The following is a 15,775-nucleotide window of genomic DNA, read 5'->3' as shown; positions in this document are numbered from 1 at the left end:
TTGTAACACTTTTCACAACGAAACTTTGTCTCGAAACCTGACAGAAAATCCAAAGAGGTTCTGGTTGTATGTGAAGTATGTTAGCGGCAAGAAACAATCAATGCCTTCTCTGCATTATAACGATGGAGATACTATCCAAGAGAGTGCTGCCAAAGCAGAGTTACTTAACACAGCCTTCCGAAATGCCTTCACAAAAGAAGACGAAGTAAATATTCCAGAATTCGAATCGATAACAGCTGCCAACATGAGTAACGTAGAAGTAAATTTCCTCGGAGTAGCGAAGCAACGTAAGTCACCTAATAAAAGCAATTCTTTTGGTCCAGACTGTATACCAATTACGTTCCTTCCAAAGTATGCTGTGCATTAGCTCTGTACTCAACAATCATATATAACCCATCGCTCGACGAAAGGTCTGTACCCAAAAACTGGAAAATTGCACACGTCACACCAATATTCAAGAAAGGTAGTAGGAGTAACCCAGTTAACTACAGGCCCATAACATTAACATCGATATGGAGCAGGATTTTAGAACACATATTGTGTTCGAACATTATAAATCACCTCGAAGGAAACGGTCTATTGACACACAGTCAACATGGGTTTAGAAAACATGGTTCTTGTGAAACACAACAAGCTCTTTATTCGCATGAAGTATTGAGCGCTACTGACAAGGGATTTCAGATCGATTCAGTATTTATGGACTTACGGAAGGCGTTTGACACTGTACCACACAAGCGGCTTATAGTGAAATTGAATGCTTGTGGAATATAGTCTCAGTTATGTGACTGAATTTGTGACTTCCTGTCAGAAAGGTCACAGTTCGTAGTAACTTACGGAAAGTCATCGAGTAAAACAGAAGTGATTTCTGGTGTTCCCCAAGGTAGTGTTATAGGCCCCTGGCTTTTCCTTATGTATGTAAACGATTTGGGAGACAATCTGAGCAGCCGTCTTAGGTTACTTGATGCCGTTTATTGACTAATAAAGTTATCAGAAGGTCAAAACAAATTGCAAAACGATTTAGAAAAGATATCTGAATGGTGCGAAAATTGGCAGTTAACCCTACATAACGAAAGTGTGAGGTCATCCACATGAGTGCTAAAAGGAATTCGTTATACTTCGCTTACACGATAAATCAGTCAAATCTAAAGGCCGTAAATTAAACTAAATACCTAGGAATTACAATTACGAACAACGTAAATTGGAAGGAACATATAGAAAATGTTATGGGTAAGGCTAACTAATGAGTGCGTTTTATTGACAGGACCCTTAGAAAATGTAACAGAACTACTAAGGAGACTGCCTATATTAAGCTTGTCCGTCCTCTTCTAGAATACTGCTGCGCGGTGTGGGATCCTTACCAGATAGGACCGACGGAGTACATGGAAAAAGTTCAAAGAAGGGCAGCACGTTTTGTATTATCGCGAATTATGTGAGACAGTTCACTGAAATGATACAGTATTTGGGCTGCACATCATTAGAAGAAAGGCGTTTTTCGTTGCGACGGAATGTTGTCACAAAATTTTAATCACCTACTTTCTCTTCCGAATGCGAAATATTTTGTTGAACTTACCTACATAGGAATCACTGCGATAAAGTAATGGAAATCAGAGCTCGTACGGAAAGATATAGTGGTTCGTTCTTTCCATGCACTATACGGGATTGGAATAACAGAGAATTGTGAAGGTGGTTCGATGAATCCTCTGCCAGGCACTTAATGTGATTTGCAGAGTACCCATGTAGATGTAGATCGTCCTCTTACTACTTTACACCTAGAATATTTTCTTGTTCCAGTAATTCTCTTTCATCGTCGCTGTAAATTAAATTGTTGTCAGTTCTGAGTTATGGAGCATATTAGGTGTGAAGTCAGCTAACGTTGGTAAGTGGCCCAGACAAACAACGGGCATCTGCGAAAAGCCATGAACAAGGCTCGGCGGAGCGTTCACGGTGTGGACGTCAGACCGTGCTGCTTTGCACAACAATGGAAAGTTGCACACAGTGTAGTAATATCAAAGGAAATTCGCTCTCTTGTTTAAATTAATTCTCGTTCTTCATTATTATTGACATACACGCGAGCACACATTGGAGCACTGCTCGGCACCTACAAAAAAAAATGGTTAAAATGGCTCTGAGCACTATGGGACTTAACTTCTGAGGTCATCAGTCCCCTAGAACTTAGAACTACTTAAACCTAACTAACCTAAGGACGTCACACACATCCATGCCCGAGGCAGGATTCGAACCTGCGAACGTAGCGGTCGCGCGGTTCCAGACTGTAGCGCCTAGAACCGCTCGGCCTCGGCACCTACAAAGACATTCTTGGCAGTTAGGGGCTGCTCTGCGCCGGCCTGACGGGTGCTGCGCGGCTTTGCATATCCGCCTTCAGATGCTCGCATCGCGTGACTTGATAATAATATCTGTAAATACTTAATTCCCTTCTTCGGCACGCTGATGTTGTAGTTAAACTTCGGGCTCCCGCGTGGGCTGCATCTACACCGCCTCTTGAACGCGTAACTATCTACTTGTTTGATTCTCAGTTAATCACTGATTATCTATCGTTTCACCATATGCCACGAAACCTTGACAGTTCGAAAACAAAACCAATTCGTGGCGGTGTAAATGCCGCCGCTCGAGCGTTAACGTTGATTTAAAATGCCCGAGTGCCAAAGACAACAAAACTTGTCTCCTTTCTGTAACCTCAACCGTAATGTAATACATAAGTAAAATAGAAATATTTCCCTCCTTCTTCTGCTGCTATTGCAGTCTTCAGTGTTCCAATCACAAGATCGAATGTCAGATCTTGACTTGATCCTCTGCTATAATATTATTACTGTAGACCTATTTCTTACTTCAAGTCATTGTCATGCGTTTCGTGTGTGTATTTAGAATCCAATTGATAACAGCACTGCACTGCCAGCACTGGTTGACTCTTTCGGTTCTACGTATTAATTTGCCGTTTGAAAGCCTAGCATAATAGGCTTTTAAGTGAAAAGTGTATAAACTGTGCTAGTAATTGAAAGGGGTAAGTTTTATGTACGAAACGCAGTATGGCAAATTATTTCAGTAAATCTAGTTCCGGGGTTTCAACTATAGAAGATGGTTCGTGTGGTTTGAAAAAAACTTGAAATTAATTGCGGTCCATCTGCTTCATATAAGAATAGTAGCTCCGGAACACCTACTGTTGAAGTCCCAGAACGTATCTAAGTACCCTGTTTGTTGGAACGACGGTACAAGGAGAGAATTCAATACGAAGTGTGAGTGGCTAGAGTAAGGAAGACAAGATGGGTTGCTCAGTGTGAAAAGATGTGCACAATATTGGACTCTGTAAATCATAGGGAGTGTACACTTCTCAGCAATGGAGTAGTATTTCGGTGGATCCAGTTTGTGGAAGTAAACAAGCTCAGTTAACGTCATTGAGAAAAAAAGTCATAAACATAGGAATCCCGAAGCCCATTTAACTGCATAAGGACAACGAAAAGAGACACGTGACAGTGTTCTAGAAAACTTTGCGACTGAATAGCAGAAAGACGTTTTTGAAAGTACAACATAACATATATAACATATGTTATTATATAACATTGTGGAGAACAGCGATCTTCTTGTGATAAAACTATTTAAAATCAGTCTTGATCGCAGCCGATATTAACTTATGATGGATGCCGGCCTTTTAAATACGGGCCAACATCAGATCTTTCACCATCTGGATGACGGCGATAGCGTCGAAACCGGTCAAGAAGTCCACATCGACTGTCATCAAGATTGCTTTTAAATAATTTTACAAGAAAAGTGTTTCGCACAGCATATTTGGTAGCAAAAAATAACAAACTATATTTAGACTTCCACAAACTTGCGGATTTGCGAATTCAAAATGACCTCCACATGGGCAAAACACCGCATAGTAAACGCCGTTGTGGCAACATCATAGACTTCATTGCGGACACTATGAGGAAGAAATTCTGTTCATCCATAATACCGTTGAATTCCAAGATTCACTGATGAGTCTACATCTGTCGCTTAAAAATCAGTTTCAGTTGTTATGTAAGGTCTGAAATCAGTGATGGTTGTTTAAGCACTTCTAAAATGTCTCTCGAAGCATGTTTTTTTTTTTCAAGTAATCTGAATGACAGTTTGACTGGAGCGTAGAATGATGGTGCTACTGCAATGCTAGGTAGGAATTCTGGTGTTTTAGAATGACTTAAGAACAAGTACAACAAGCTAGTCAAATGGCGTTGATTATGCCACAGAATTCAGTTAGGGGTTTCTGAAGCAATGGAAGAGATTCCCGATGTAAATGATATTTTTTAACAAGCTGTATGCATTGTCTCATCAATCTTCAAAGAATGAAGAGCTGTTGCTCATGAGTAAGGTACAGAACTTAAGAAGATATCCAAAGTGGCCTAAAGCTTTAGGTCAGGGCACGCAGTATGAAGGTGTTAGCAGGTTCTGAATGCTTATTTAAATAGACGTTCGAATGACATGACTAGAAAATCAGCTTTAAGGGAAGAGTTCAAGGGATTGCAGAAAACAGTATAAAGACCCGAGTTGTGAGCAACATCGACCTATTTTCTGATGTTCTTGAAGAGATTAGTATCCCCGCACAGTACGTCCAAAAGTCAGTGTTAATATTCCCTCATCACATAGGGCAATTACGAGATCAATAAGAGCTATTGAATAACTGAAGGAAATGCGAGGTGCTTGCATGAAGGAAGCTGAGAAAGCTATTTCTGAAGGATACTTCGAAGACGTTTCACTGGTTCTCAGAAGAGAATCAAGCAGAATGACTACCCAAATTAGAAACAGTTCTGTTAGAGCCTTAGCGACAATTTTAGGCTAATATCGAATGACAGTCAAGAATTCAAATTCTTCGTGATAGAGATTGATATTCTGAACAGTAAAAAATGGACCTATGACATTGTGAGCCCATGGCTAGAAGGGAAAGAAAATCCAAGAAATATGCTGGGCCGCTGTCTTCTTTCTTATCCAAATGTAAGAGAAGGTTTCAGAGATTTTATAGACAACATTGGAGAGAACATTTGGAAAACCTGAAACCAGTTTTTCTGTTGATACACTCCCTGTGAGCATATCGGACTGTGAAACAGGCTTCAGCACAATGAACTTAGTTATGAAAACACTGCTGAATTCGTGTTCTGTTTGTCATCTCTCATCCGTAATGTGGATATCAATTGTTGGGCCCTCGCTACATCTCTGGAACCCCGTGGATTACGTCCTTTGGATCAAAACCCACAGGCATGCCGAGGAAAGCGATGCAAGAAGGCTGATCTACACGTGCAGCAGTCTGACTGGTGCTGCGACAGTGGGATCTTATTTAGGTGAGTCCACCCACCACTTTTGTTAGGAATACAGCACTGACTATACGGCAAAGAGTATTGTAAATCCAGTTCAGAGACTGTAGCCAGAACGCAGCACTTTGTGATCTGCTGTTTGATGTGGATGATTAAAGAAATAAAGCATGTATACTAATGTCAAAATTACAGACGATGTTTGTAAAGAAAATGTTCTTGTCCATAAGACACATAGAAGTCAGATAAAAAAGTAAAAATTTTCTGCAGTCCGCTTACCAACAAGAACTTTAAATCAAAAGCGTGTTAGTGACTTGAAACTGTGATTGGTAAAATGTAAATGTCGTGTGATGTACGTAATGAAGTGTGAACACTTGTTAGAAAACTATGCAATATTGAACGTTATGTGTAATACCCTCGACTACGTCAAATTGTCGATATAAACGTGTTTTCTCGTAACACCAAGCTGTGTATTAAAGACGTGTGTGATAAAACCTCTATGAAACTGACAGTGAAAACTGTATAGGCAGTGGTTATATACGGGGAAGCTTAGGTCAGTGTGTTTGAGACTGCTGAGATTCACTCGCACACAACAGTCCGCGTACCTTGCTAACCGTCGGCGACGCGGGGCAGACAATGTACTGTTTGGCAACAATAACTTGACGATTTCGCTAGAGCCACGAGCGGAGAAAATCTGTGCTACTTGAAAGATATTCATTTGTCTCCGAGCGCTGCCAACGTAAAGCTACTTTAGATGCGGCATATTACAATAGGCTTGCGTCCACTAGCAAATAACTTCTGCAAGCATTTGCTGAGGTGTTTACATTAGAACAAAAACTTATTCATGTTTACGTCAAGTCACTGGGGCTAGTATATTTCAGGGATAATTTTTTCATAATGCGGGGCCACAGTAATAATATAATTCTTTGAAGTCAGTACCACCATTAGACTGTTGTTTTTTTATAGTGTTACATTTACACTTACACCAACATTATTTCGGCTTCAAAGCGCCATTACCAAGTGTTATAAATTGCCTAATGTGGCATACCGTAGTATTAAAATACACTATTAGACATTTTCTAAGAGTCTATATCAAGCAGGCCATCTTAGGCAATTTATAACACTTAAAACACGTGATAATGACACTTTGAAGCCGAAATCATAATGGTGTAAGTGTAAATGTAACATTGTAAACAAACAAGAGTCTAATGACGGTACGGATTTTAAAGAAATACGCGTATATTTCAGGAATTCACCGCAAGTACTTGTTGCAGAAATGCAGTTCTTAAAAAGCCAGAGCAGTCGTCGCTTATTGCTTTGTTATTAATTAATAAAAATAGTAACTAAACACAAAAATTTGAGGAATTAATGTTACCAAGGAACACCACTCAGTTAACTAAAATCACAGGACTTGATTTTCATTAAAAAATTTGAGGATGTCGTAGGCAAATTTTGAATATGTGTAGTCTATTGTATAATCAAGTATTCGATAAAAGTAAACAAAAATGCGGCGCTGTATCTCACCAAGAGATGCCTTTTAATTACTCTTCGATTTTTGCAAGCAGTATTTACTACTTTTATCACAGATGTAATGCATTTATGTTTACAATGCCTTCTGGTGAAACAACTTGACTGGTAAACTCATTTCGTTAGGGAGTCTAACGGTACAAATTCAAGACGTTCGCAAGTTAGTGGAAACAGTTTCTTGCAGCCGTGGATGTGTACGTCCTGCCTAAATAGATGAGAGCAGAGGCTACGAAGTAGTGCGTTTAACGTCCTACAACTTCGATATAAACCCGATAGAATTTGTTTCGACGCATCTGTGCCATTCTCCTTTGTGACAATAGTATTTGCGTACCGGTACTGAACACACATTGCTTCTGTAAGTTTGAGAAGAACACCCATGGAAAGACAAATTGCCGGCCGTGGTGGCCGAGCGCTTCTACGCGCTACCGTCTACCGCTACGGTCGCAGGTTCGAATCCTCCCTCGGGCATGGATGTGTGTGATGTCCTTAGGTTACTTAGGCTGAAGTAGTTCTAAGTTCTAGGGGACTGATGAGTTAAGTCCCATAGTGCTCAGACCCATTTAAAGCATTTGAAAGACAAACAACAAGATGCAAGAAACTCGAACAAATTTTCACCCCCCAGTGGAGTGTGCGCTGCTCTCGAACTTCCGTACCAATCGAAATCGTATGCCGGACCGAGACTCGAACCTAGGAACCGGATCTGGTTCAAATGGCTCCAAGCACTATGCGACTTAACAGCTGTGGTCATCAGTCCCCTAGACTTAGAGCTACTTTAACCTAACTAACCTAAGGACATCACACACATCCATGACCGAGGCAGGATTCGAACCAGCAAGGGTAGCAGCAGCGCGGTTCCGGACTGAAGCGCCTAGAACCAGACCTGGCACACAGTTTTATCAGGAAGTTTCATGCACGAAACTGTTTCCACTATCTTGCGAACTTCTTAAATTTAACGGAACTAGCGGACATAGTGCATGGGGGCTTAATTAAAATGTAATGAAAATAATTTTAAATTTTTGCTTTAGTAGCTGTCTGTCCGATTACGAAGTCTCGTAAACGGTTGGCCCTGACTAGTATTATTACGCAATCTGACTGCATAGAACAATAACAAAGACTGAAATGAAAATTTTCGTTAACACAATTAATTAATTAAGTCCCCAGCAACTATAAAACATACGAAACCAAAGCATAAGTATAACTGTTCTGTGTGTGGAAGTATGACTCAACGTACGCATCTGGCACGGTTCTTCTTCAATAACACAAGAAATTTTAAATATCATTTATACTGAATTAATTAAAGAAAATAAAAATACCATAATTACTCAAGAGAACCAGAATTACACTCTAATCCAAGAACACAAGCCAGATGCTTTGTTGACTGAACCTGTAATGACGCATTATTTAAAACATGGAAATAATGAAAAAAAAAAAACACGGAATATTTTACCTTCATATATATTGACGAAAAGCACTCTGATCATTACAGTATTTCCATTCGAACCATCTGCTGTCTATCCCATGAACAACTGCATAAAACATGGAACAAGCACTCCTTACTACAACATCTCGACAAGCACACTCCACCACGACCTCTCAACAGGAACAGACTACTACGAGTCCTCGACAGGCACTGCACACTACGACATCTCAATAATCACTGCCTACTCCCTCGTCTCGACAAGAACTGCCAGTGGAGGCGACGAAACAATACTCTCTAGCGCGATCTCTGGCGCTGTGGCTCAGTGTAGCCACCTTTCATATGCCCTTCCTCCACGGGCTAGAATTTGATGGTATTTTTGCCAGCATTGGTGGTGAAAATACCACCAAATTCGTCAAAAAAAATACAGACAAAAATAAAAGATAATATTAATGCGTAAATATCATATAACTAGATAAAATTTTGGCTTTGCACTGACCTTTCAATAAGCTAATATATAGAATACAGTAAGCAATACAAATTCTTTCATACATATGTCTTTGCATAATAGTTTACACAATATTATGTGGTTAAACAGTTCAATCAATAGCGTCAGCAATGACGAATATGTGCAGGTAAGAGTCTCATAACTTTTCACAAACAGTAATACACAAATAATCAGTTTATACAAATATTCACATAAACGCTTTCCATAGCTCAAGAAACAAGTAGTTGACAGTTCCAGCAGTAGCACTCAGCAATGGTCAACAGGTGCAAATAGCAACAAGTAACATTATTTCAATAGAAGCAGTCCATCAGTGGCACCCAGCAATGTTGAGCAGCTGCAGACATCAACAGGTGACATCTTTTCAGTGGAAGCAGTCCATCAGTAGCACCCAGCAATGTTGAGCAGGTGCTGACCACAGTCCATAATATTCACTTTCACTAATCACACTGTTCATCAGCAGAAATTAAATATGTCCTAGTGGCACCAATCATGTAGAAAAAGTGCAAATCACAGTCCATAATATTCCCTATCACTAACCAGTCAGTTACTCAAAGTTCATTAGCACAAATTAAACATTTCCAAGTGGCACCCATTATGTTGAACAAGTGCAGGTAACAGTCCATAATATTCACTATCACTTATGAGACAGTTCAGTCATGAACAATAGTTTGAGTGCACACACAATTAACAAAATTATTATCAACGCTCTTACACTAAACATACAAATCATAATAAACGCACAAATGATATCAGGTAGTTGTCATATTAACTATTACAATACACAAATAGCAGTAAACCTATAATATTTATGGGTGTCAGTGCAAGCCACAACAACAAGTAAAATAATATTTAGGAGATAGGTTGGGATCACTTCTCTGGGATTATAAAAGGAAAACACACAAAACACACTCACTCATCTTTCATCCACATTAGTGCTACTGTGTAGTTGAATAATGTTAACTGTGTAAATGCAATTCTGTCAAAATTTTATGTTCATCATGTGTATCAAGTAGTAGTGGCAGCAATGTATAACAGTCAATAATAGTTAGTCAACGTCATAGTCATCATGTCAAGACCAATGTTTGCCAAGCCAAATCAAATGTACGGTTGCTAAACAACTGTCAGTGTGCCAAGATATGCAAATGCTTCCTCTCTCCAAAAAAAAGTTTATACTGCTTAGTGATTTAACAAAGTGTGTGTGTAGACAATCTTCCTTCTACTTCAGTGTTCTAGTCTGCCATCTTCACCCTCCTTGTTCCATATAGACCAACAAAAAAAAAAATGCTCCTCACTTACTTTACCTCTTATCCACCAAAATTCCAATAATCATCAGCATCACATAATCTCAATACTTCACTAATACCTCTTACTTCGATACATATAAACCTTATCATCAATAATACCTCTTCAATACGTCGATACATATAAACCTGAGCACCAATATCATTTCACTTCCATAACAACTCTTTCCTCTAGTCAGTCTCCTCGAACAAGTACAGACAAAATCCTAGTGCAACCTCAATTCAGCATCCAATACAATCCGAAGACACAGTGTCCACACACAACCTCTGTGTAATCCATCTGACCCAAATTTTCTACTCATTATAAATTATAAGATACATTTTGGTTCCTTGTCCATCCTTAAATAAAAGAAATGCATACATGACCTCTAACAGCCTTTAGTTCGAAGAACTTTCAGTAATTAAGTACGATTACGGAGTGTTAATGATCATAATATTTCACAGTGTGTACACCACTTCAAGAATCATGGCAAAAAGAAGCAAACATGTGGAGTATTTCTTGTGTCAAGTGTCACTTCCTATTTCAATTACTCACGAAAAATGCAGTGTAATAACTGTCAATGGTCTAACCTAGTGTTGGTATGTCATGTCGTTAGCTTCCTTCCTATTAGCATAAATTTATACAGCTTCCATAAAACCTCCAGCTCATGTGACTTCTATGCAGTTTCTTGTACCAATGTCGTTCGTAGAATTATAGCAGTTCATTTTCTTATCTTAAAAATATCAGGCACTGAGCGTAAGCAAAACATGCAATAGCGAGTAAATATACCAGAAGAGAACAGAATGTCAACAAGTGGATGCAGCACAATCCCTATAACAAGGCTCTGCCAAGCGAACAATCTATAATTAATACCATAGTGTGACCTAAACTCCATGTTCGTACACCGCATATCAGTATTCTATATACCAAATTAAAGAGTAGTTATGACAACGAAAGGAAATGTGTTAATATGCAATCCATACGCAAAGCAGCAAATATGTATCTTACACAATAAACAGGCCATTATCATCATATCAGGATAAGCAAATAAATGTTCATACGTAATCTTAATAAGTAAATATGAAGGCGCAAGCAGATAAATCACAAAGTATATCTTACATACATAACCACAGTCAGCACAATTAATCAGTTGACAATTACAATTGAAATAAATAAGCACAGCAGGCACATAATAAAAAAATATGACATCAGTGAAAAGGCATAGCAGCCAAGCGATGCATAATATACATAAGTAACAACACTGTTCATTAATCAATAATTGTCAAAATCAGTAAATGTACACAAGCACGTCGCTTCACAAGTAAATTCATAGAACATGAAATTAGCACAAAGTATGAATCACGTAATCGCGAGCAGCAAATTACATCTAAAATACGTACCTAAGTGGAATTCTGTTACCTGAAAAATAAACTCAATTAATAGTTACCCTTTTTAGTTTATTACTTTTTTCTTCGAAATTACATTCTTCCTGAAATTTTCTCCATAGCAAGTCGTCTTAACGTCGGACACGCACAGAATTTACCTGAAGGTCTTAAATACTTTATACAACCGTATCCTGAAAAATACTGAACGTTAATAACATAATTCATCAAGTCACTATAGCTTTATACTGAATTTAATCCGAGAAATTAGACTGTGTATTTGTTTACGTCCGTCAGTGCATTCACAGTGAGCGCTCGATCAGCTGTAGGCGCGTGACGTAGGAAGTGATTGTTTGCGGTCAACGACTGCCTTGTGCGGCGCTCAGACTTCACTGTTGCTTTGAGTATGTGCCGCCGCCAAAACACAGCGCGGTATCCTTGTATTCTCCGCATGTTTACATGTAGCTGTTAGTTTCTCAAAAGTATGTCATTCCACAAAAATTTTAACGTTCGATATATGATGTATTCCTTTAGAGCGTCGAGATTTAAGAGTTTCTACTTCAACAGTGTTATCATGAAAATTTTTGCGAATTCTATATGGACCGTTATAGGGCAGAAAAAATTTACGATATAAGCCTTTTCCTTTATGAGACAAACGATGAGACTTAATTAACACCTTCTGACCAACTGACAAAATTTTTAAACGACCAGGACGCTTAGCTGATTTCTCTCTTCTAGCAGCCGCAGATGCAATATTTCGTAGAGCCAGGTTGACAACTTCAGAATGCCGCAGTTTCCGTGAAGGCGGAAAAGGAACGATTTCAGAAATGCGATTTGTTGGTACTTTATTTTTTAATATCAATAGAGGCGGTAAAGAAGTTGAGTCATTAGGGAGTTCATTCAGAATGTTTTGAAAAATATGAAGATACTGATCCCAAGTTCTGTGGTTCTGATGACAATAAAGACGACACAATTTATTAATTTCTTTCATCCATCTTTCTGAAGCGTTAGATTGAGGGTGAAAAAGTGAAATAAAAATTGGTTTAATCTTACGACGCCGTAGAGTACGAAGCCAAATTTTAGAGCGAAACTGTGATCCATTATCTGATATAACCTTATCAACATGACCAACTTCTTTAAGAAAATGTTTGATGAAAGCATTAGATACCGAACGAGCTGTTGCCTTGCGTAAAGGTGTAAAACACACATATTTTGATGTCAATTCCACTGCTACGAAAATGTACGCAAAACCATTAGTAGAACGAACCACTGGACCGAACAAATCGACTGCAGCCATGTCCTTTAATTTCGCTGGAATGATAGGAAACAACGGTGCTCTGTGAGAAATAGTTGGCGGCTTAGCCTGTTGACATAATTTGCATTTGGCAAGAACAGTTCGAATACGTTTTTCCATATTACTGAAGTAGCAATTTTCTCGTAATTTATAAAAGCATTTTCTGGGACCAAAGTGTGCACAACTGAAATGTATAAACGAGGTGTGGCCAAATCATCCAATCTAACAAAGCGTCTAAGAAAATTACAGACACCAAGGAAACTACGAACATCACGTTTTGTGGAAAGAACAGCATAATTACGAATTGCGTCTAGCTGCTCTGGATCAGGAAGAATACCTTCTGTAGAAATAATGTGACCGAGAAATTTCACATGAGAACGACCAAATTCAGATTTTTCCAAGTTCTCTGTAATGCCAACTCTTACAAAAATACGTAATAATGAATCCAAAATTTTGTTATGCTCACTCCAAGAACGTTTAGCAATAAGAATATCGTCAACATATGAAGTAATATTGTCACGAAGATAAACAGGTAAAATTTCATTTAAACTACGAATGAATGCTGCAGAAAATATAGTAAGTCCAAACGGTAAGTTCCAAAGTCACTTTAGGGGAAAACAGTCAAATCCGGTTATTCTTTACCTACTGTCTAGATAGATGGATAGTAGAAGAATTGTTTTTATAGATACAAAGAATAGTGTAAGAGTAGGCAGCGGTGCAGAAAACTAAAAGGGAAATAGAACCACTACAGCTCGGGGCCCTGTGAACGCTGTTGCACATATTCACTTAGTGTAGTGAATCCCCTGAGGACATTAATAGCTGCACATAAATTTCAGTTTGTAACTTAGTGGCAAATTTGGCGGAAGTGCGTACGTAAATTGATCTAGCCATGAACATGGAAGTATGTCATTCTTAGAATTGCGAAAGATCTTAAGTTTCCGAACAGTCAAAAAGTGTTTATAGTTAAAGTTTTCTCCTCGTGGCGACAAAGACCTACCGCGTCTGTCCCAGTCCCAATGTCGATTATTGTCAAGTTCGCGCGCCTGGCGCTCTCTTGTTGCATCCCGCAAATGAAACAAATTACTTTCTTGAAACCCTTCTGCTATCTGTGATTCTAAATTTCTTCTACTGTCTTTTCCTACGATTTCGCCTTCAGTTTGTTTGACTTGCTTTCGTAATGCCTCAAATTCCTTTTTAACGCGTTCATTAAATTTTGCCGGATTTTCAACATGCTTATTTATGTTCTGGTACTCTTCGGTTTCTGCAAATAGCAATGGTGCTGTATCATCTGAATCTCTGTCCCCATTTAAACTAAGATTTGTCAATTTATCTGAAATTTCCTCAACTCTTTCCGATAAGTCACCTATTTTTTCTTTCTGTTTACTTACGTCTTCCGTAAGTGTCGCGACTCGGGTTTCAGTATTGACACATTTGGTAGTTAACTGTTCATATTGTTGTGTTAGATTATTTATTCTGTCATTTGGTACGGATTCCTCGATTCTCTCAAATATTTCTTCCTTATCATGTGCACGTTGTAAATTTAACTCTGAAAATTTTTGTACTATCACGCGATCTCTTTCTTCCTGTTCTCTATCTTGTTCCCTTTGTCTAATCTCTACTGCAATTAATCTATTATTGTGAGGATTCAAAATCGGTTGTACTTCTTCTCTGATTTCTTTCTTTAATTCATCTTTCATATTTTTGAAACATGTCCCTATTCGTGAGTCTAACCGTGTTTCCATTGTTCCCATCTCAGTTCTAATTGTTCCTATTTGTGATCCCACTGAGTCTAACCGTGTTTCCATCGTTCCCATACCAGTTGTAATTGTTCCTATCTCAGTTTTAATTGTTCCCATCTCAGTTTTAATTGTTCCTATCTCAGTTTTTAATTCAGATCTGAACTGTGTTCCCATATTTAATATAGCACTCATCAACTGCTCCATAGTAACTGATTCGAAACTCCTTTCGCCCCTAACATTTCCCGCAAAACCAGTTTCCTTCATCATAGCTGTAAGGCTATCTGTGTTCGATACTATTCCAGAATCTTCTATCGTTAATCTCGTATTCTGTGAATTTTCTGATTGAGAAAAATTTTGAAATGGTTCCTGACTACTTTCCCGACTTATTAAATTGTTTTCCACTTCATTATTCATGATACTACTTTCCTCTGTTGGCGAGTTCGCCATGTTAACAATTTCGTCATTCTCACTATTCATCATTTTTGCCTTTTTCTTTGATCGCGTAATCATTTACAAAACATGCAAAACTCGTCACTATATGAAAATTACACAGAGAATATAACACGTTATCACCAACAATACCATTCACACCAAATGCTTCCCTCAAACACGATTAATCGAACAATTGAAATAATTGCACTAAATTGTCAAACGCGTATACAACACAACAAAATTAAATTCTGAAAAAAAAATACCATTAGAAGAATGACAAATACCAAATCTACAGATGCAATATAGGCTACAATTACTAAACTACAATTACTAAACTACAACAATACTACTGTATACTATTTTTGCAATCAGAAGACATCCAAGGGACGAACCGAAGCAGCGGTCGCCACGTGCATGGGGGCTTAATTAAAATATAATGAAAATAATTTTAAATTTTTGCTTTAGTAGCTGTCTGTCCGATTACGAAGTCTCGTAAACGGTTGGCCCTGACTAGTATTATTAAGCAATCTGACTGCATAGAACAATAACAAAGACTGAAATGAAAATTTTCGTTAACACAATTAATTAATTAAGTCCCCAGCAACTATAAAACATACGAAACCAAAGCATAAGTATAACTGTTCTGTGTGTGGAAGTATGACTCAACGTACGCATCTGGCACGGTTCTTCTTCAATAACACAAGAAATTTTAAATATCATTTATACTGAATTAATTAAAGAAAATAAAAATACCATAATTACTCAAGAGAACCAGAATTACACTCTAATCCAAGAACACAAGCCAGATGCTTTGTTGACTGAACCTGTAATGACGCATTATTTAAAACATGGAAATAATGAAAAAAAAACACGGAATATTTTACCTTCATATATATTG

This window comes from Schistocerca nitens, chromosome 8, assembly GCF_023898315.1.
Source record: "Schistocerca nitens isolate TAMUIC-IGC-003100 chromosome 8, iqSchNite1.1, whole genome shotgun sequence".
In the NCBI taxonomy this organism is placed as follows: Eukaryota; Metazoa; Arthropoda; class Insecta; order Orthoptera; family Acrididae; genus Schistocerca; species Schistocerca nitens.
Note: the sequence above shows the minus strand (reverse complement) of the source record.